The sequence below is a fragment of the Lutra lutra genome, chromosome X (genome assembly GCF_902655055.1).
Source record: "Lutra lutra chromosome X, mLutLut1.2, whole genome shotgun sequence".
NCBI classification, from domain to species: Eukaryota; Metazoa; Chordata; class Mammalia; order Carnivora; family Mustelidae; genus Lutra; species Lutra lutra.
The window spans coordinates 97,023,819-97,046,376 of NC_062296.1; positions in this window are offsets into that span (position 1 = coordinate 97,023,819).

Here is a 22,558-nt window from a genome sequence, read left to right on the forward strand (position 1 = left end):
TGAATGTTGAATCGAAGGGCTCCTGGGTAGCTCAGTCAGTAAAGCATCTGCCTTTGGCTCCCGTCATGATCCCAGGGTCCTGGGATGGAGCCCCATGTTGGTCTCCCTGCTCAGCAAGGAGCCTGCTTCTCCCTCTACCCCTCCCCCTGCTCATGCATGCTCTTCCTCTCTGCCACATAAATGAATAAAATATTTTTTTTAAAAAATTGAACACCAAATCCAATTCTAATAGTGTAGACCTGATTCTTGGCTATTAATTATACTTTGGGATTTCATGGGTTTACGTATAAATTCAAGCATGCATTGGACAAATAATTATTTGATGCACAGGCCAGTAAGTCACGGGGAAGAGAGCAGCAAACAAAACCGTGCTCTGTGCACAGGGAGCTGAAGGTCCTGTAGGGGGTCAGGCGACAAACCAGTAAGCGCGTGGTATGATGGCAGGTTTCCCTGGTTCCAGACATTCTGGCAAAGCAAGGGACGGGGAAATTAGGGCTCACCACTCATTTTTGTCAGTGAAGCTTTACTGGAGCTCATTCGTGCTCATGCATTTATATGTTGTCCATTGATGCTTTGCGCTGACTCAAGAGTTAAAGCTCATGCTATAATTGACCTGTCACATTGTGTAAGTTGAAGGGATACAATGTGTTGACTCCATACACTTACTCTTTGCAACAAAATGACCAGCAGCATAGGGTTAACTAACCTCTCCATAAGTGATGTAATTACTCTTTGTGTGTGTGTGTGTGGTGAGCACATTTAATATCTACTCTCTTTGCATTTGTAACAGTGTATCATACAGTATTGTTAACAGTGACAACCGTGCAGCTCTAGATCCCCTGAACTTATTTAACTCGGTATTTGTACCCTTTGGCCAATGTTCATGACAGCATTATTCATAATAGCTAGAAGCTGGGGCCAGTTCACATGCCCGTCCCTGGTGCATAAAGACAATGTGGCACATCAGTCTAAAGGAATTATATTCTGCAATTGAAAGGACACATCCCGATACAATGTTACAGCTCGGTGAGCCTGGAAAACAGTATGCTAAGTCAAAGAAGCCCTACACAGAAGGCTAAATCTTATAGGATTCTTTTATCTGAAATTTCCAGCAAAGTCACAGTTCTCTAGAAATAAGTAGATGAGTATGTACCTGGGCTGGGTGTGGTCTTGGCGCAAGGCTGCTTTTGGAAGGGGTGCAACTTTTCTAAAATGGGTTTGCAGTGAAGATTGCACAACTATACATTGGCTAACAATCACTGAATTGGACCTTACAATGGATGAAAATATGGTGTGTCAATTAAACCTTTATGAAGTGCTATAAATGTTTTGTTTTGTTTTTGATTTTTTAATGGTGGCACAGATGCCCTGACCTACCATGCCTAAAATACCTACTATCTGACCATTTATAGAAATAGTTTGCCAACCCCTGCTGTTGCTTAAATTTTATTATAAATCAACGGGGGTCTCTGAGGAGATGAACTTTCAGCAACAGAGTCTACAATTCAGTATGAGCGAAATCCATGGATATATTTGGGGAAAGATGTTTTCCTATGGAAAAATAACCAATATGTGGTTTGTTTTTGGAACAAAAAAGAAAAGAAAGGAGAAAGGAAACATGCAGAAATGTCATGTGTCTGGGCAGGGTCCATATACAAGGGAATATGATGTCTCCATCAGAATGGATGAACACCCAACTTTTGTGCCAGCATGGATGGGATTAGAGGAGATGATGCTGAGTGAAATGAGTCAAGCAGAGAGAGTCAATTATCATATGGTTTCAATTATTTGTGGAGCATTACAAATAACATGCAGGACATGGGGAGATGGACAGGAAAAGGGAGTTGGGGGAAATTGGAAGGGGGAGATGAATCATGAAAGACTGGACTCTGAGAAACAAAATGAGGGTTTTGGAGGGGAGGTGGGTGGGAGGTTGGGTGAGCCTGGTGGTGGGTATTAAGGAGGGCACGTATTGCAGGGAGCACTGGGTATGGTGCATAAACAATCTTGGAGCACTGTAAAAATAAAATTAAAAAAACAAGTAAAATGAATAAAGTAATTAAAATTTAAAATAAAGTCAGTTTATAATGTGCATAAGAGAACCTGCTATGATGTGCAAAAGATAACTTTATTAGGATTGCATTGAATCTCAACAGATCAGGTTGGGACGAATAGCCATCTTGACAATATTGAGTTTTCCTGTCCATGAACATGGAATATCTTTCCATGTACTATGGTCTCCTATTATTTTTCATCACAGTTTTGAAGTTTTCCTCATATAGATCCTGTAGTAGAAGTTTTTGTTAGATGTATGGCAAAGTATTTCATTTTTTGGGCTTTCTGTGCTGCTTCATTATTGGTGTACAGAAATGCAACAGGTTTCTGTATGTTGATTTTATACCCTGTGACTTTGTTGAATCCCAGTACCAGCTCTAGCAATTTTTTGGTGCACTCCAGGAATAAATCCCCCTTGATCGTGTTGAGTGATTTTTTTTTTAAACTGTATTTTTGAGTTTGATTTGCTAGTATTTCATTGGAGAATTTTCTGTCCATGCTCATGTGGGATTTTGGCCTGTAAGTTCTGTTTTACTGGTGTGTATCTGGTCAGCTTAGAAGTTTTCCTTTTTCTGTGTTTTTTGTTTTTTGTTTGTTTGTTTGTTTTAATAGTTTGAGAAGAATGCATATTAACTCTTCTTTAAATATTTGGTAGAATTCACCTTTGAAGCCCTCTGCCCCTGGATTTTGTTGTTGTTGTTGTTGAGAGTTCTTTGGTTACTAATTCAATTTCTTTCCTGGTAATCAGTCTGTTCAAGTTTTCTATTTCTTCCCATTTCAGTTTTGGTACTTGATATGTTTCCGTGAATTTACCCATTTCTTCCAGGTTGTCCAATTTGTTGGCACATTATTTTTTATATTATCATCTCATAATTGTTTCTATTTCTGTGATGTTGGTTGTTATTTCTCATCTCATTTGTGATTTTATTTATTTGAGACCTTTATCGGTTTTTTTCTTCATAAATTTGCTAGAGCCTTATGTTGTTTTATTTTATTATTTTGTTTTTTATCTTATCTGTCTTATCTTAATCTTATTTTATTTTTTCAAAGAATCAGCTCCTGGTTTTGTTGAGCTGCTCTACTTTTTTTTTTTTTAATTCTGTATTATTTACTGATGGTTTTTTATATCCTGGTTTTGTTGACTGCCCTACTTTTTTTTTTAATTCTGTATTATTTATTGCTACTGTAATCTTTATTATTATTTCCTTCCTTCTGCTGGTTTTATATTTTGTTGTTCTTTTTCTAGCTCTTTTACTTGTAATTCTCTGATTTCCTGGGCATCTGGGTTGCTCAGTTGGTTAGGCATCTGCCATCAGCTCAAGTCATGATCTCAGGGTCCTGGGATTAAGCCCTGCTGGGTGGGGAATCTGCTTCTCCCTCTGCCCCTCCCCCTCGTGCTTGCTTTCTCTCTTTCTCTCTCAAATAAATAAATAAAATCTTTAAAAAAGTATTCTCTGATTTTCTGGTTGACCCATTCATTGTTTAGTAGTGTGTTGTTTAACCTCCAACCACTTGTGGTCTTTTTCTTGTGATTGACTTCAAGTTTCATAGTGTTGGGGTCAGAAAAGATGCACCATAGGACTTCGGTCTCTTAGTATTTGTTGAGGCCTGACTTGTGACCTAGTATCTGATCTGTTCTGGAGAATGTCCCATGTATATTTGAAGTGAAAGCATTCTTTTGTTTTACGAAGCCACATTCTAAATATATCTGTTAAGTCTACTGGTTCAGTGTCCTTCAAAGCCATTATCTCCTTGTTGACCTGCTTAGATGAGCTGTCCATGGCTGTTAGCGGGGTGTTAAAGTCCCCCACTATTACTGTATTATTATCAGTGAGTTACTTTATGTTTCTTAGTAATTGTTTTATAGATCTGGGTGCTTCCATATTGCATACATAAATACTTATTGTTATATCTTGTTAAATTGTCCCCTTTATTATGATAAGGTGTCCTTCTTTGTCTCTTAGTCTTTGTTATAAAGTTTACTTTTTCCAGTGTAAGTGTTGCTACTCCAGCTTTCTTTTGACCTCCATTTGCAAGACAAATGTTTTTCCATCCCCTCACTTTCAGTCTGTAAGTGTTTTTAGGTCTAAAGTGAGTAGCATATAGATGGGTCTTGTTTTTGTTTTTGTTTTTGTTTTGTTTTGTTTTGTTTTCATCCATCCTGGCATCTTATGTCTTTTGATTGGAGGATTTAGTCCATTTAAATTCAAAGTAACTATTGATAGATATGTATTTTTTTGTATATTACTTATTTTATGATTGTTTCTGGAGATTTTCTCTGATTCTTTCCTATTTTTTCTCTTTCATGTTTTGCTGATTTTCTTCAGTGATATAATTGGATTTTTCTTTTCTTTCCATGTTTATTAGTGGTTCCAACATACTCCCACATTCACATGCCTAAAGCAGAAAGGAATATTGTGCATCAAAGACCTCGACCTCAATCATAAACTTCCAGAACAATTAGTGGTTTGTAGACCTTCAGCAAAGTGACTTGTCCAATACTGTGGGTTTGTTGGTCCAGAGAAGTGATTCTATTCCGTTCTCTAAGCTGGCATGCCATTTGCATATTAGGGTATTTTAAGTGATCACAACCTGCTCTATTTTCCATTCCCACCTAAGTGAAAGGGATATTTTCCCCAAAACAAGTTTATTTTTTAGAAACAGACAAACTTTCCTTGAGTTTCAGCCCCTTCAAAAGGGTACTTTAAACTAGATTTTTTTAGGAACTTCATAATGACTGTTGGGAAAAATTTGTTCATTAACTCCCCTAGATCATGAAAATCCAGATGAAATTTGAGGTAATCTTGGGTTAAGATATGACAGAATACTGCTGATTCTTAAATACTAACACTGATGCTTGGCACATACAATGCAAAAAGTAAATATTTGCTAAATTGCTTGACATTTAGGCTAATGAGCTGTTTAACATACTATGCCTGTTTCATCAATAACAGAAAAGTCAAATTTATTCTAAAAATCATAGTGACTAAAGTATTTAAAAAATGCTCGACTTTAATTATTAGCATTTTTCTGTGAGCCAGCAACGTTTTCTGGGATTAGAGAGATTCCTCATTTGTTGAGCAGGAAAACACAATTTCCTTTTTCTGTACAGCATTGTTATTAATTAGATAAAGAATAGGGATATTATGATTAGCTGGGTATGTATGGATAAGATTGCCACAACTTTAGATAACTTGGTGATTAATATGATTGTTTTTGATGGTTGGTAAATGTTTCTGGCTTTGTGGATTAGACCTCCAACGTGTATCATTTCAAAGTTGGCATTTATTACGAGTTTTTCATGATCTGGCATTACTTAACATGGTGCCCACATGTAATAATAGCATTATGAGGGCAGAAAGATAGTTGAGACTTGGTTAAATAGGAGACAGCTTGGGAACAAGAGGAGATAATGAGATATAATAATTCTACTTCTCAAGCTTACTTATTATCTAGATAAAAGTCATGCCTCCCTGCCCCACCCCCCAGTCCAGCATGGTTCCAGGATATTCAGTGCCCTTGGGGAGTCTACCAGATCTCTAGAGTGGGTTGTGTGTTCTGAATCTCTCTGGTCGCTGGTTGGGCAGCTCTGCTCGCTCTAATGATTCAGTCAGGTTAGGTGGCTTATTACTGATCTTCAGTCCTGGTCTAGCCCTCAAGAGGTTTAATTGTCACAGAATTAGACACCAAACCTGCCCTTAATATACCAAAACACAAGACCATACAGGGTTTCAGAGCAGAACCCATGCCATAGGAATATAAACAGGGGAAGGCAACTCTGAGTATTACTGTTTTCTATGTCCGTCACTCAGATTTTGAGTTTGGAAGCCCTCCAGGGAGACACATCTCCTCTGGATGCCAGCCTGTTCCTATGGCTTCTCCCTGCCTCTTCTTTCTTCCTTGCTTACCAAGACCCTCGCCCTCCATCCACAGAAGGATGATAAAAATTACTTGCATGATGTCCCTTTTCATTGTAATTGTAAGGGCCTACATAGCCAGAGGGAGCCATTTTGTTGTTTATGCAGTAAACTTAAAATGACCCTGCCCCTCCCCGTGGAACTTACTTAAAAGCAAGTCTGGGAAACCAGTCCCAGTTAGCAAAGCCCAGATATAAGGGTGGGTCAGGCCAGGTGGAGACATCCAATCAGTGGGGCAGGCATACCGTCTCCCTAGCTACCAAGGAGAGTGGGCCCCGCCTTTTGGGCACCAATTCTGACCAAGGTGATAGGCTAGTTCAAATATCTACTAGGGTAAATTGTAATTCAATTGGCCACCTGTGTGTGACCTAGCATGACTGTGCAGTTTTCTCTGTGTGTTGCAATCTCATTGGCCACCTGTGTGTGGCCAGGCCCAACCACATGGCCTCTGCTCTATAAAAGTTAGTCTGTGAGGCTGGGAGGGGTCGTCTCTTTGTAAGAGACGGCCCTGACCAGTCAGTTTGATTCTTGATGCTTGGCACAAAATAAAGCTTTGCTTGACCTTCGCTTTGTATCAGTCTCGCTCCTTTGATTACAGACCCTATCAGTAATAACTTGCAAACTTATCCTTGTATCCTAGACTTTGGGCTTTTAGTCTTATCTCTACAAAAACAAAATCCCTATTTAAATGATTTCTCCACACAAAACAGCAGGCATCCTCAAAGGTAAAGTGTGTTTCCTACACTAAAGAAGAGAACAGCGGGTAAGCTGCTTTTCCATTTCTTTAGTTTTGCATCTTTGTTAGAGGGGAGTCAGAAATGTGTGATCCTCTGTAGCCCCATCAGTGGAGTGTCGATTATAATAGCTCTGTACATGGCAGGGGACTAAACCACATATATATCATCGTCTACATGGAAATACTGTGACATATTTGGGTACTCACACTGGGTGGTCTACATGGATGCATGCAATGACCTACAAGTGTATGAACAAGATTTAAATGATGTTAACCAAGTTTTATGGCCAATGTGATTTGTCACAAAAATCAAACAGATTGGGGCGCCTGGGTGGCTCAGTGGGTTAAGCCACTGCCTTCAGCTCAGGTCATGATCTCAGAGTCCTGGGATCGAGCCCCACATCGGGCTCTCTGCTCAGCAGGGAGCCTGCTTCCTCCTCTCTCTCTGCCTGCCTCTCTGCCTGCTTGTGCTCTCTCTGTCACATAAATAAATAAATTCTTTAAAAAAAAAAAATCAAACAGATTGAGCATGAAAATGGGAACTCAGGAAGTAGCAGGAAATATCACTAGCATATTTTGTAGAATCTACAGAGACAGTCTAGCATGAAAATTCGAACTATATGTTGTACATCAAAGGAAAGTGGAACACGTGAACAGAATCCAGCCAAAGATAGAAAAACACAGCTAATATTTCAGAGTTCAAGGACTGAAATTAGAACTTTGATTTTAAATGTCTGATGTCTTCTGTAGAGATCAGATAATGAATGGAATAAGGAAGGAAGTCATGTATTGAATAATTTCTTCCAAATAAAATACACCAGTGGGTGTTTTCCGAGTTGAAAATCGGTAAAAGTATGATTACCAAAGTCAAAATAAAGATGGATGGTGCAGGAGAATCCCATATAGTTCATGGAGGTATTCTACCCTTAAGGAAGTGGAACATAATTCCTCAATCCTTCGGGAAGGGGTGCACAAAATGACTTCCTTCGAGGTACTATGACAAAGGTCACTTTGTCAGTGATCAAATTCTAGCAACCACACGTCTGTTTAGTAAGCCTCAAAACCCTGTATTCCCCCAACTACATGAAACAAAGCAGTTCTGAAGGCCATGGCACAAAATACAAAAACAAAAATGAAATACCAACCACAACAAAAAAATTTTCACATTTATATAGAGAGAGGGTCCAAGTGCAGAGAGAACCCCTCGGATCTTCACCTTCCAGAATACAATTGCTTTCCTGTGGAGATTTGTTCCATTACAAAATGGGATGGATTCTGGTGCTAACTGTCAACACCGGTGGTTGTTCCAGAGTTTAATGGCCCAGGGTGAGGCATCATCTATTTCGGGAATTGTTTCCAACACAAAAATATGCATCGTTGGTTCACTGTTGATTTCAAAATTCAGATATTCACTCTCACTGCTCTGAAGGATTTATTTCCACTCCATTTGCAAACACTGGTGCAGGATACAAGATTTCTCCCCGGAACTGATTAGAAATTTCATTTTCTCTAAGGAATAGGTTAAATTTCTGTTGAGTACAGTCAACCCTGACATCCATTAGCTGTGTGTATTTACTCACAGACAAGACCGCATGGTCTCCTTGGTGGGAGAGGCCAACTGTTTCTCTACAGATCTGGTGGGCTCTTCCCAGTACTGTTTTCAGGGAAAACTGACATGTTTCATCAACGACCCCTTGCCTACTGTCATGTAGGACTTTGCACAAAGTTCCTCTTAAGGAAGTGAAACCACGTCTTAAGATCTCATTTGTACATCTTTGAATAGTCTGCAGTTACCATTAGTATAATTTGCTTTATTCATTTTTAATTTATAGACTTGATCTTGTTACTGTCTTCATTTTGTTTCATTATTTGCTTCCAAAAGTGATGGCTGTCCCCACATTGTCTTCTATATAGGGGATTCTTTTTAAAGGAACCCAAATGTTGAAGATGCCCTTTTTTAAAAAAAATTAGAAAACAGAAACCAGTGAGAGCAGAGAAAATCATGTTAAAGAGAGACAATTGAGGTAATGCAAATGAACTTGAATACTTGACCAAGCAGTGTCCATTGGTGAGTTGCAAAACAGGGTAGAAGGCAGGAAGCTTTTATAGGGTCAAGAATAAAGAACAGCAAGGGACTAATAAAACATTTCAGATTGGCTGGGCCACTTGGTCACCCTTGGTGTGTGGACACTGGCCTTGCAGACAGCCCACGTGTCTCGTCTCGCAGGACATATACAAGGACACAGAAGCTAGCCCAGTTCTGTTGTATGTCCCAATACCCTGGTGGGAGCAGCTCCCTTTGGAGCCTAGAATGTCATTTCAGCAGTCAGAGGGGATGATAGTTTTCCTTTATTTATTTATTTATTTTTTGGATGCACACTGTCAACATGTTTTAATTGTTTATCCCTCATTTTAAACCTACTGATATATGTTGAGAAGGTAATTTTATTAGGTAAAATTGGACATTGTTTTTTAATACACAGTGTTGTTTTGATAGCATTTGAGAAATATTTGTGTGTTTTTAATCTGAAGGTCATGTGAACTCACAACTCAAGGGCTGTTTGGAATGAGTTGAGAAGCAAAAAACGCACGCAGCTTTGATTTCTAGGTATTTCTGGCCATAGGAGAGGGAAGATAATCTGAGAAACCAGAAAAAGAAAGAGGGACAGAGTGGTCAGCTGCCTCTGTTGGCAAACTGTTTGGTTCCCTTAAAATATCTAGAGATGGGGGCACCTGGGTGGTTCAGTTAATTGTCTGACTCTTGATGTCAACTCAGGTCACTATCTCAGAGTTGTTGAGTTCAAGCCCCACATTGGAGGCTGCTTTACTCTATAAAATAGAGCAAAATAAAATAAATTCTCTAGAAATGGAAAGGCTCTACTAGGAACCAGTAATTTCATGTTTAACACCACTTTACCCTGTTTTTGCACAGCACTTTTTTTCTTGCCCTAAATTACCGTCCTTGTGTGTAATTTCATGTTTAGTACCATTTTACCCTGCTCTTGCACAGCACTTTTTTTCTTTCCTTAAATTACTATCCTTGTGTGATTTATGAATGATTGTTTGACATCGGACAAAAGGTGTGTGTTACTCAAAGTTATGATTTTAAAGCAGTTCATCCATAGTAATGTCCTTTTAAAAAAAAAATACATATGAGTGGTTAAATTTTTTAAGTTAATTTATGGTTATCAGTTCAGACCTTCCCTGATCTTTGCATTAAGCTATTTGTCTGAAAGCTAACTGCCGATGGAGACATGTTGATACTACTCTGTTCTCTCGTTTTTCTGAGATGGAACAGTGCAAGAGAACTTTCTGGGGTGATGGAGATAATCTAACCTTGTCCTCACGTGGTCATTGAACCTTGAAACATGGCAAGTGTAACTCACTCACACAACTGTTAATTGTTTAATTAACTGAAGTTTAAATATCCATATATGGCTAATGGCTACTATATTGGATAGCCCAGATCTAATCAAAACTTTGTCCATTTCTTTACTGGTTTTGTTCTCTTTTGTGAAGAAAAGATATCACTGCTTCTAACTATCTAAATAGAGCTGATCCTTGTAGATCCACAAGGATCACCTGCTTCTCATTCGTATGTCTTCCTTTATGACTACAAACTTTGTTTCTTTCCAGCCTTTGACCTTCCTGGATACTCCGTTTATAATTACCTTTGCTTTCTGTCTGTCTTAGAGGTGCATTACATACTCATCTACCGTCTATAAATTGGTTAATGTCCAAATGATTATATTTGTGCGATGAATTGGGAAACTATATAGTTACATATGTAATTAAATCCAATCGATTAAAAGGACCAGATTCTTGGTGAGACTTCCTAACGTGAGATACTATTTACTGGCTAGATGAAAATGTGGCTAGTACCATAATTTACTAGCTACCTGGAGATTGGAAGTTAGGAGATTCAGTTTCTTCATCTAAAAATTGGAATAATAAAAGTAGCACCATAATCAATGGGTATTTATAAGTGAACTGGATCAGGAGCTTATGAGTGCCGCATTTACCAGTCTACAAAAAGGAAGCAACTTTTGATGTTGATTTTAAAACTCTTCCTGGTAGAGGGAAATAGAGTGTAGAGGCTTGAATCTATTAAAATTTATTTAGGAATAAATTATACCATAATAATTAATGTATGGTATGCCTCCTCTTACAAATTCCAAGCTGTTTTAGCTTGGGAACATCATCTTTGCATTTGATTCTAAGTAAGAAGTCCCCAATTTTTGCATAGTTGATGAAAGTTCTATGTTTTGAATATCAGTAGGGGTAGAGTGAACCATTTAAGGGGCAGTGAAGTAGTTACCCATCCAATTGCACCTGGAACTCTTAGATTTGGTAATAAACAATTAATAAATGTTATATATTGACCCCTTCTTTGAAGAGCTCAAAATGTTATAAATTGACTCCTTCCTTGAAGAGCTCATTGGCTGAGTATCTGAAAGCGCTCTAAGATGATTCTATAATTAAATGGATTGAACCAAAAATGGGTAATATTGCTACATATTGGAGGTGGTTTTGGAATGTACTGTCTTCAGTCCCTTGTCAGCAGAAACAGTTGAGTTTGATTTTGACTGTCAGGATGCTGCCCGCAGAGTTGAGCAATCACTGTGGAAGTGTGCAGGAGCGTCCCCCAAACTGAAAGCATGGTGGATTGTTAGCGGGTTATATTATGCTGGCAAAATAGCTTTTTAGAATCGTATCTGTTGAGCTGCTATGTCATTTTGCAGCTGGATACGTTTTTCCTTGGTTATATTTCCGTTCCCTTTTGCCTTTGGAGTGGAAATATTAAGAAAATATAATAAAGAGGCAAATATGCTGTGAGAACTCCAGTATTATATCAAAGAATGCACAATTAAGCAAAAATGATGCTCTTCTTTTTAGGTTGTTCAAAGCCGATGTCTACACTTACTGAATTGAGATGTGTAAGCCTTTATACCTTGAGACCAGCACATTGCATTTTGGTCAGCAGAGAAGATGTAGTGGTCTGAGCAAACCATGTAGGAACCAGGGAAGAGAATCTGTGTAGGCTAGAGGTGATTATCGGAATGGATGCTTCCCTTTTTATAGAACAATGTAATGTCCTTGCAGTATTTATCAAAGACAGGAGGAAAAAAGGAAAACTTTGAGTGAAAATAATTTAATGAATTGAATTGGTTATTTTCAAACTAAAATACTGTCTGTAGAGGTTTATTCTGATCATACTGTCTCAGATTCTACAAGATTCTCAGACTCTAGTGGAGTCCTGTTATTTTCTGCTCAAATTCGATGACGTTAGCACTGAGAGGGACTAGGTGGGTCTCCTAAGATAGTGGTTCATGGCTTTTCTGAGCCATACATAGCAGTGAGATTCTAAAGAAAAAATTGAGGCACACACATATATATCACATGAACCCCTTTGAAGATGATACATAGACTTGCATTAAAATGACCAAGTCATTTTAATGTCAGGTCAGGGGGTGCCTGGGTGGCTCAGATGGTTGAGCATCCAACTCTTGATTTCAGCTCAACTCATGATCTCATGAGTCATGGGGTTAAGCTCCAAGTTCGTTTCTTCCCTCAGCAAAGAGTGTGCTTGAAAGATTCTCTCCCTCTGCCCTTCCCCCCCACTCACGGACTTTCTTGTTCTCACATAAATAAGCCTTAAAAAAAAATCAAGTCAACCTATGTACTAATGTCAGAAATAGGAGTCCCAGTCCCAGAATGTTACACCATGTTTCCAACACTCAAGGAATTGAGTTCCGTTGCTTTTACTCTAGTGTAGTCTTTCTGCTTGAGTACATCATCTCCTTTTTATTGTAGTGAGTGTTTTAAATAAGGATTTCAGAAGCATTTCCAATGTACAATATGCACACTGAGGAAAGCTTTTCTCTCTGGTGTCTGGCTTCCCTACAGTCCTGCTAGGCTGAGCATCTTTGCTGGGAAGCCCTGCGAGAGCAATGAGGGAATTCTCTGGAATTGGAGTGGTTTGTTTGTTTGTTTGTTTTTTATTTTAGTGCATAGTAATTAATTTGAAGGGTAGGCATGGCTGGCATCAGAGTCACTTGAGGCTGTTGTTGTTGTGTGCTTGTATCTGCTCTTGTCCTGTGTTGGTTTTTCAGGAAGTATTGGGTCCTGCACTGACAGCTGCCACCATCTCAATGAGTCTCTGGGAGATAGGGAATTCAGAGTTCTTTGGTGGTTGTTTCTATGACAGCGTTGTTTGAAAGTGTGTTTTTCAGTGACTAAGCTTTTTTTTTATTAACTTTTATTTTGGTGCCATTTTACTTTTATTGAGTTATGAAAACAGATGTTGCTCTGGAAATTATCTAAGTATTGATTTTTATGAAATTTCCATTGACATCTCAAGCAGTAGATTCTCTTACTGAGGACTGAAACATCCCTTTTCATGGGTATGGATGTGGACACAAGAGCAAAGCTGTTCATTTTACGACTCATTTTCTCTCTATTTTTATTTTGTACTAAATCTGCCCAGCCTGAATGAGGTGTATGGTGTGTTTTAGATTTATTTTTATCATTTTCTTATTATTTTTCTGCATGACTGCTGTCATGTGGGTCACATAAACAGAATTATGACAGAGAATCACAAATGCCATGTTCATGGGGTTCCTGGAGGGCTCAGTCAGTTAAGCATCTGCCTTTGGCTTTGGTCATGAACCCAGAGTCCTGGAATAGAGTCCTCCATTGGGCTCCCTGCTCAGCGGGGAGCATGCTTCTCCCTCTGCCTCTTCCCCCTGCTAGTGCTTGCATGCTCACTCTCAAATAGATAAGTAAAATCTTTATTAAACAACAACAACAACAACAACAAAACATGTTCACTCATTAAGTTGCCTTGATTCTGGTTACTGTGCTTAACTGAAAACTCCACATCTGTGACATTCAAATGACCTCAGTTACATTCTTTTTATTTGTATTCAGCTGGTACCTTTTTGTCTATAGCTTAATACTCAGTCTTACTTTATATCTATGTTATAAGTAGGTTTTCACTAAATAATATAAAATTTTGAGTAATTTTTTTTAAGATTTTATTTATTTATTTGACAGAAAGATCACAAGCAGGCAGAGAGGCAGGCAGAGAGAGAGGAGGAAGCAGGCTCCCTGCTGAGCAGAGAGCCCAATGCGGGGCTTGATCCCAGGACTCTGAGATCATGACCTGAGCCGAAGGCAGCGGCTTAACCCACTGAGCCACCCAGGCACCCCAATTTTGAGTAATTTTAAAATTACAAAGTTTCACTTCCATTTTAACAGGAAATATAATCCATTTACATTCAGTGTGATGACCACTACATTTTTTAAAAGAAGATTTTATTTATTTATTTGGTAGAGAGAGAACACAAGAAAGGGAGTGAGAGGCAGAGGAAGAAGCAGACTCCCCACTGAGCAGGTAGCCCAATGAAGGACTCAATCCCAGGACCCAGGGATCATGACCTGAGCTGAAGGCAGATTAACTCACTGAACCACCCAGGCACCCCTTTTATTTCATTTCCTTTAATTTCCTTTGTAGTTACTGTTTTTAATACTTACTTTCATTTTTTTGTGTGATAAGAACACTTAACCCGGAATCTGTTCTCTTAACAGAAGTAGACAATACAATGTTCTTTCTTCTTTATTTCTGATTGCTGAATTTGGATGGTAGAAATTTCATTTATCCTATTCATTATGTGGAATGTTCAAACAGTATGTTTTTTTTTCCCCTTTAATCCTTCTTCAGTATAACATTTGATTTGTTCAGACATATCTATTGTTTATGCAGTAGATCAAAATAAATATATAAATTAACCCCTAGGGTATCTATGTCAATATCTATCTGCCTATTATCTCTTATCTATATCCATTTATCTTTATATCCATCTGTATGTATTTCCCTATCATCCATCTGTCTAATTGCATTTGGATTTTGAACTGGTTTCAAAGTAATCTTTATATCCAGGTTTTACAGAAGTTATTTCATCTCTGTTGCTAAAATTGTACACTTTCCATTTTTTTTTTCCCCATTTAGAACAATTATCTGTTTGAAATCTATTTTATGCATGGGGAGAAACAGGGACTCTTCTAGTTTCCCCCAAAGTTCCCATTGACTGGTGGTATCATTATTTTGTTGACTTCATTTTCATACGTGGTTGGGTCAATTTCTGGTCTATTTGTTGAACTTGTCTGTGTATTTGCACAACAATATGGTACTATTTTACTGAGAGAAGATTGTTAATATGTTTTAATGTGGTAAGACTGGTGTCCTCCATTAAGATTGCTTGTTGGTTTTTCCATGGTTCTGCTTACCTGCAGTACTCCAGAGCTCCCCAGGCTCTGAGGAACACCTTTGCTCCCCTACTCTTTCACACGCCTGGGCTGGTTATTAAACTTTCAAAGTCAACTTTCAGGACCAACGTGGAGTGTAGACTGTTGAGTGCAGTCTTCATAAATAGCCTTTTCATTGAACACTCTTCCATACATCTTTCAAGGAGATCTGTTTCCAACTGCTCTACCATCCCTGGGGACTTGACCATCACTGTACCCTTCTTTATGTTGAGAAAACACCTCTTGGGGTCCATAATCAATACGCCTAATTCCCCATTTACTACTTGGCTTGAGCCCTCACTTAGGGCATTGTGTTTTGTCATTGTCATTCATAAGTCTATTTCTTTATTATTTCTTTCTATATTAGGTAATTTACTTATTTTAAAGGCTTTTATTTATTTATTTGAGATAGAATGAGAGAGAGAGAGAGAGCACAAGCAGGGGGAACAACAGGCAGAGGGAGAAGCAGACCCCTTGCCGAACCCGGAGCCGGATGCGGGACTCCATCCCAAGACTCTGGGATCATGACCTGAGCTGAAGGCAGCTGCTCAACTGACTGAGCCACCCAGGCGTCCCTATATTAGGTAATTTCTTTACAAAGACCATAAAGTTCCAGGGCTCATCACTTTCACTGACTTTGCTAACTTAATCCACAATGTGGTGACTGATGGAGGAAAGATATATCACCTATTTGTGTAAAAGGAGGTACGTGATAGCAAATTTACATCAATCCGTGTACCTTAGCTCTTCCTAGATTTTTCCCCTTTAATCTCAACTTTCTTTTTCCCTCTTTGGTTCCATCAAAGAGAATTTCATAGCCCAGTGCCAAATTCAGGCTCCGTGGAATGTAGAAATTCACACCCTTCCTTATGCGTTTGTTTTCACATATCACGCCATGATTGGTAACCACCAAGCTTGACCTGTAGTTTAAGGAAAATAAAAACCCTAAGGCAGCTTCAGTGCAAAGCATTTCTTGCTTCAGTGGACAGATAGCAAAAATGTCATCTGGGTGAAGAACAGCACATCAGTTATAGGCTGTGACTTAATAATAGCTTCTTAGAAAATAGCATCCCTTTGTTTCTCTTTATAAAGGCCCATCTTTCTAAAGTCTGTGGTCAAATCATTAGCTGTCCACTCAACCGTAAGAGAGGACGCAGGATCCTTTCTGGTACCTCCCTTTGCTGTTGACCTTCGCCACCCGCGGGTGGCATCCCTGTCTCCTTACTAACTCCGTGCTGAGTCACTGCACAGAACTGACAGCTGTCTTCTGAAAAGGAACAGTACTGGTCCGGTTTGTTTAGTTTTGGAAGAATGCAAGAAATCCAGGAAGGTTGAGGGGGAAGGGAGGACTCTAATAAAATACCCTCCTGTGTGATTTGGAAACGCCCTTTTTCTGAACACCTTCTGTACCTGACAGATAATTGTGCCAAGGTTTAGTGGTTTCCTAATTTCTTAGGATTTTTGGATTTGGAGGAAAATGATCTCCCTTGTATATAAGAAACCTTATAAGGCATTTACTGAGCATCATATTTTATCATAGTATTTATTTTTATTGGATTCCCATTGTATTCATATTATTTAAAGCCATAAATTATTCTTAAAAAGCCCACTGAGGGGCACCTGGCTGGCTCAGTGGGTTAAGCTTCTGCCTTCGGCTCAGGTCATGGTCTCAGGTCCGGGGATCGACCCCTGCATTGGGCTCTGTGGTTGACAGGGATCCTGCTTCCCACTGCCCCCCGACCCCCGCCTGCCTCTCTGCCTACTTGTGGTCTCTCTCTGTCAAATAAATAAATAACATCTTAAAAAAAAAAAAAAAAGACCATAGAATTCACTCATGACCCCATATAACCAAATAATCCCACGTGATATCCTATGCCCTGAAAACATTTTATTTGTTTAGAGCAAGGGTCAGCAAACACATTCTGAAAACCTTCCTAGAAAGGGGCAGTAGTGAAGATGTTAGGCACTGCACACCTTGTCCCAGTTAGTCCACTGGTAGCAAAAGGGAGCCATAGAAAACACGTTGATAGATGGGTGTGGCTGTGCCTCAGCAATTTTGTGTGGATACTGAAATTTGAATTGCATATAATTTCTGCATGTCATGAAATAATTTTCTTCTCATGAGTGATCTGTTTCCAAACATTTAAAAATAGGAGAGCAGTCTTAGCCTCTAACTCCTACACAAACAAGCAGTGGGCTAGAGTTGGCTTGTTGGTTATATAGTTTGTGGACCTCGTTTTGGAATAAAAATCTGTCAGAGCGAGCATGGGAGTGGCTGTTTTCTGAGCCATGTCATTGATCCCTTCCTTTCATTCTCTCTTGGATGCATGGTGGGGAGAGGGGCAGGGACTAAAAGAAATAAAAACAGTGGGAATGAAGAGTGATGTGATTTGCTTTGAGTTTTCCCTGGAGCTGTCTTCACTCGAGCGGTCCCATGAGCACACACATCTCTGACCTGTCATTCCCAAGCCATATTGCCCCGTTCTGTTTCCCAAAGACATTGTCTTCCTGCAACAGGGTAAGTGGTTCTCCCCAGTGCCTTGTCCATTTCACACAAGATACGTCAATCCCAAAATGCCTATAAGAACCGACATCCTACTCACTGACCTATTTACTCATCTGTCTTGACATGCACTCCATGTTTCTGCCTCCACTCTGTCACCCTTGGCAAATAGCCTGCCTTTTGGAAATGTCTTCCTGGGACCTGATGGGCTCACGAGATGGTTCTCTCTAGCCAAGAACAATATTCATCACTGTACCATCTGTCCTTGGGTAAAGCTTCGTCCCTTTCCCTGCAGTTTCTACCAACCCATTCTTCTCCTTCCTGATGAATGAACACCTTCTTCCAGATGCCCCTCCTCCAGTATCTACTACTAAAAAGCATCTCTCATCCCGCACACACCTTTTCTGTGACCCAAGATATGAAATCCTTTAGCGTGTGTCTTAAGATCTGACCATTGGAATGACTTGTGACACCCAGGCATGAGGTACGTAGAATTGTGAGCTGGTGAACTACTTTCTCATGACATCATGCCTCTGTTCAGTGGATGAATGAGGAGTTCCCAACACTGCCTTTTAAAAATCCAATGCAAGATTTTACCCTTTCTCTGTCCAATTTCATTGTCATTTGGCTGGTTGTTTCAGTTTTCTCTACAATGGAAAATACTGCTCCAAGCAAGCTATCATGTGTGGAATGAATGTGCTTGTTATGTGTTCCTGAAAGCTCAGGGGAATCTTGTGAGATGGGAGAGAACCAGGGGAAGTGTCTTTGTGTGTGTGTGTGTGTGTGTGTGTGTGTCCCTAAGGAACTCCAAGCAGCTTGATAATTAGAAACACTCCTGGGCACTTTCTGGGCACTTTCTCAGGATAATTCACTTATATCACGATCGAGCTCAGAATTCTCCCTATTCTGCATAAGAAAACATCAGAAACATAGCTAGATGTTTTTCGAAAGTGGGAACATACAGTCTTTTGAGAATTTTTCTCATGATCTTTCATCAAGTTCAAAAAGCATTTTTTCTTCCTCTGCTCTTTGTTTAATAAAATAGTTGCTAGTGTTCCACTTAATTACTGATCACAGTGGGATTGAATTAGAAGTTGATGAACACTGCATATGTAGGCAATCTGCAACTATTTAGGAATTAAACAACACGCAGACTTCTGAATTAGTCAAAAGAAAATGTCTCTCAGGAAATTTTAAAAATATTTTGTACTGACAGACAATGAAGTAAAAATGTATCAGAATGCGTTGCTTGCATGCAAAGCATGCAAATCAACAAGTTTTCACCTAGTTGGCAAAGAAGAGCAAAGATCTTCGTGGAAAATAGGTAGAAGGAATGACAACATAAAAATTACATCTTTGAAATTGGAAGCCGAATCATTACCAAAATCCAAAATTGATCCTTTCACACACACACACGTACACACGCACACAGAGTTTGTGTACAACATGGTGAAATCTGGGTAAGGTCTATGGTTTTTAGTTAACAGAAGTGTTGTATCAATTTCAAAGTCCTGGTAATCACATTGTACATAGTCTGTAAGAAGTTTGCATATGCGGAGGAAGAAACAACTGACTATCTCTGCTACAGCTTATTGTGGCTCTTCCATCATATTTTGGAAAAGTTAAATTCTTTACAAAAGCTCTTAAACTTGGTCTGGAATAAGACACCATAACAAAGGGAGTTTTTAAAAAATTATCAGTGTCACTAAGAAATCAAGGGTCACCATTCCAACCACACAGACATGGGGAAAATAATATTGAAACACAAATAACAACCCTATACCAATAAAGTAGACCACCTGTTTGGAAAGGACAAATTCTTTTTTTTTTTTTTTTAAGATTTTATTTATTTGTTTGCTAGAGAAAGAAATCGTGAGAGAGGGAAGACAAGCAGGGGGAAGGGGGTGTGGGAGAGGGAGACGCAGGTTACCCACAGAGCAAGGAGCCTGATGCAGGGCTTGATCCCAGGACCCTGGGATCATGTCCCAAGCTGAAGGCAGATGTTTAACAACTGAGCCCCTCAGTGGCCCCTGGAATGGACAACTTCTTGAAAGACACGCATTACCTAAAGCGACATAAGAGAATAAGAAATCCTGAGTAGACTTAAGTACATATTAAAAATAGAATTTTAATTTGAGTAAGCTTCAGGGCACTTGGGTGGCTCAGTCAGTTAAGCATCTGACTCTTGGTTTTGGCTCAGGTCATGGTCTCAGGGGTGAGAGATGGAGCCCCATGTTGGGGACCACACTCAGTGCAGAGTCTGCTTGAGATTCTCTCTCACTCGCTCCCTCTGTGCCTCCCCCTGCTCTTGTGCACTCTTTCTCTACATAAATAAAATCTTAAAAAAAAAAAAATCTTCAAAAAGGAAAACTCCAAGCCCATGCAACTTTTCTGATGCCTTCTATCAGACATTTAAGAAAAAAATTGTTTTCTTGTAATCTTATGCAAACTATTTCAAAAACCAGTAAGTAAGCATATTCACTGTGATTTTGATATGCTTTTCAAATGCTGCTCTAGCAAATGGGAACCCAAATAGGGAAAAAAAAATGATCCACCTCAAATTTTCCCCATAGCGTGCAGAAAAATGAATTTTAAATGGATCATAGATCCATTTACATTTGAAAGTATAAAATGTGGGGCACCTGGCTGGCTCAATCAGAGGACCATGTAACTCTTGATCTTAGAGTTGTGAGTTCAACTCTAAGAGTTGAGATGACTTCAATATAAAATCTTCAAAAAATATATTTTTAGTATAGAATGTTAAAATTAAATTTAAGAGAAAGCTTTTTGTGTTACTGAAGTAGGAAAAGATCTTTTAAATTGTACACTCCCACAGTAAGAAAATAAATATATAGTCTTCATTAAAATTAAAATAGTTTGATCTTTGAAGGAAACATATGAATCACAGCCTGGGAGAAAATATTTGCTACATCTATGACCAACAAAGAGACTATATACAAAATCAATGTTTAAAAAACTTAACTTGATAAGGTGAGAAATAGATATATCTTAAAAAAAAAAAGGGGGGCATTTGGGTGGTTCAGTCGGTTAAGCATCTGCCTTTGGCTCAGGTCATGATTCCTGGGTCCTGGGATCAAGCCCCACATTGGGCTCTCTGCTCAGTGGGGAGTCTGCTTCTCCCTGTCCCACTCCCCCTGCTTCTGTTCCCTTTCTCACTGTCTCTCTGTCAGATAAATTAAAAAAAAAGTTTTAAAATTTCAATGAGCTAAAGAACAAACACATCAACAAAAAATACAGTGCAACGTTGTATTGTAGAAACTTGTATAAATGATATATATATAAATTTGTATAAATGATAAATTAAAAATGCATATGATAAATTCAATTCAAAACATATATAAGTGTCAAGTGCATTGACATTTGACATCATTTACTAGTGAAATGAAAATTAAATCCAAACACAAATATTAATGCGCACTGAATAAAAGGGATAAAACCACAGTCAGATAATCACAGGATTGGCACATAGCTCTCATATATTGCTAGTGGGAATGTAAACGGTTACATGACTTTGGAAAAAACTTTGGGTTAGTCTTATAAAGTGAAATGTAAATTTTATACCCGACGCAGGCATCTTACCCCTAGGTATTTACTTAGAATTTTTTTCCCCCCAACAGTGTGCATATGAATGTTTATGGCCCCTATAGTAATAACAGTGAGAGAATGAATACCCAGCAGTAGGCAAATGGAAAGGCGAAAATATTGTCTATCCAGTAACGGATCCTGCAACCGCCTTTCCAGGAAGTGTCCAGTGCACCCTTATGCACGGTCACTAAGGTTTGGAAACAATCTCAGGGTCTGTTGATGAATGACTAGATGAGCATGTGATTCTCTAAAAGTACACTCAATCACGATGAGCACTAATGTATAGAAGAAGCTGAGTCATTGCCTCGTACACCTGATGTTACTACAGCACTTCATGCTAATTACACTTGACTAAAAATTTAAATAAAAGAACATGGGGTGATGTCCACATATGGAATACTATTCCACTGTTTAAAAGAAAGATTGTGCCATTTCCGGCTACATGGATGGCCCTCAAGGACTTTCAGCCACGCGCAGAAGGACAAACACTGTATGATCGCACTGATGTATGAAATCTGAGAGAGCTGGACTCCTAAAAGGAGAGAGTTGACTGGCAGTGGCCAAGGGCTGGGGGAATAGGAGAAATGTGGAGATAATAGAGGGTACAAAGGTCCCGTGACAAGATGATTTAAGTTCTGGGATCCAGTGCACAGCATAGTGACTATGTAGTTAGGAACACTATTGTCTGCTTGAAAATGATCAAGATAGGAGACCTCCGATGTTCCCAACAGATGCACAAAAACACCCACACACTCACACGTGTGTTGACGGACATGTTAATTAGCTTTATATTACGTTAATTCCACAATGTATATTTGTATTAAATCATGACGGACACCTTAGGTATATACTCTTTGTAATTGTCAGTTCCATTATCAGTAAAGCTGGGAAAATACAACTGATTAAGGAAAACAAAGAAAAACCCAAGAACATTGCGGCAACTATGTCCCCATGGAGGAATGGGAGAAATACTGTGTTGAGGGATTAAGCGGGACACAAATGAGTACATACCATATCCTTCCATTGGTAAGTTCTAGCCCAAACTGGTATGCACTGATACTGATCAGTTGGGATTAAGGACAGAGAAGAATGAACTCCCAATGCTATCAGGTAACTGTCCCACATAATGGAAATGTGCTTTATCCTGATTGTGGGAACTTTGGCAGGGACAAGTCACAGGGGCTAACACTTAGGTCTTCTGAGACAAACAAGGTTTGGGTTTTGTAGAATATCTCTTTTATATTTAGTGGATTGCCACTCTATGATTCCCTTCTACTTAACCTTGATTGAGCTTGTGCTTCTGTTATTATATAAATATTCCATTTTTTGTCTCTCTCTGGTTTTTAACTGGCTCTTTTTATCTAGTTTCTTAGGTTGAAAAATTTGAACCTTCATCTATCACGTTTCTCCTCTAAGATCTATATATGCCATACA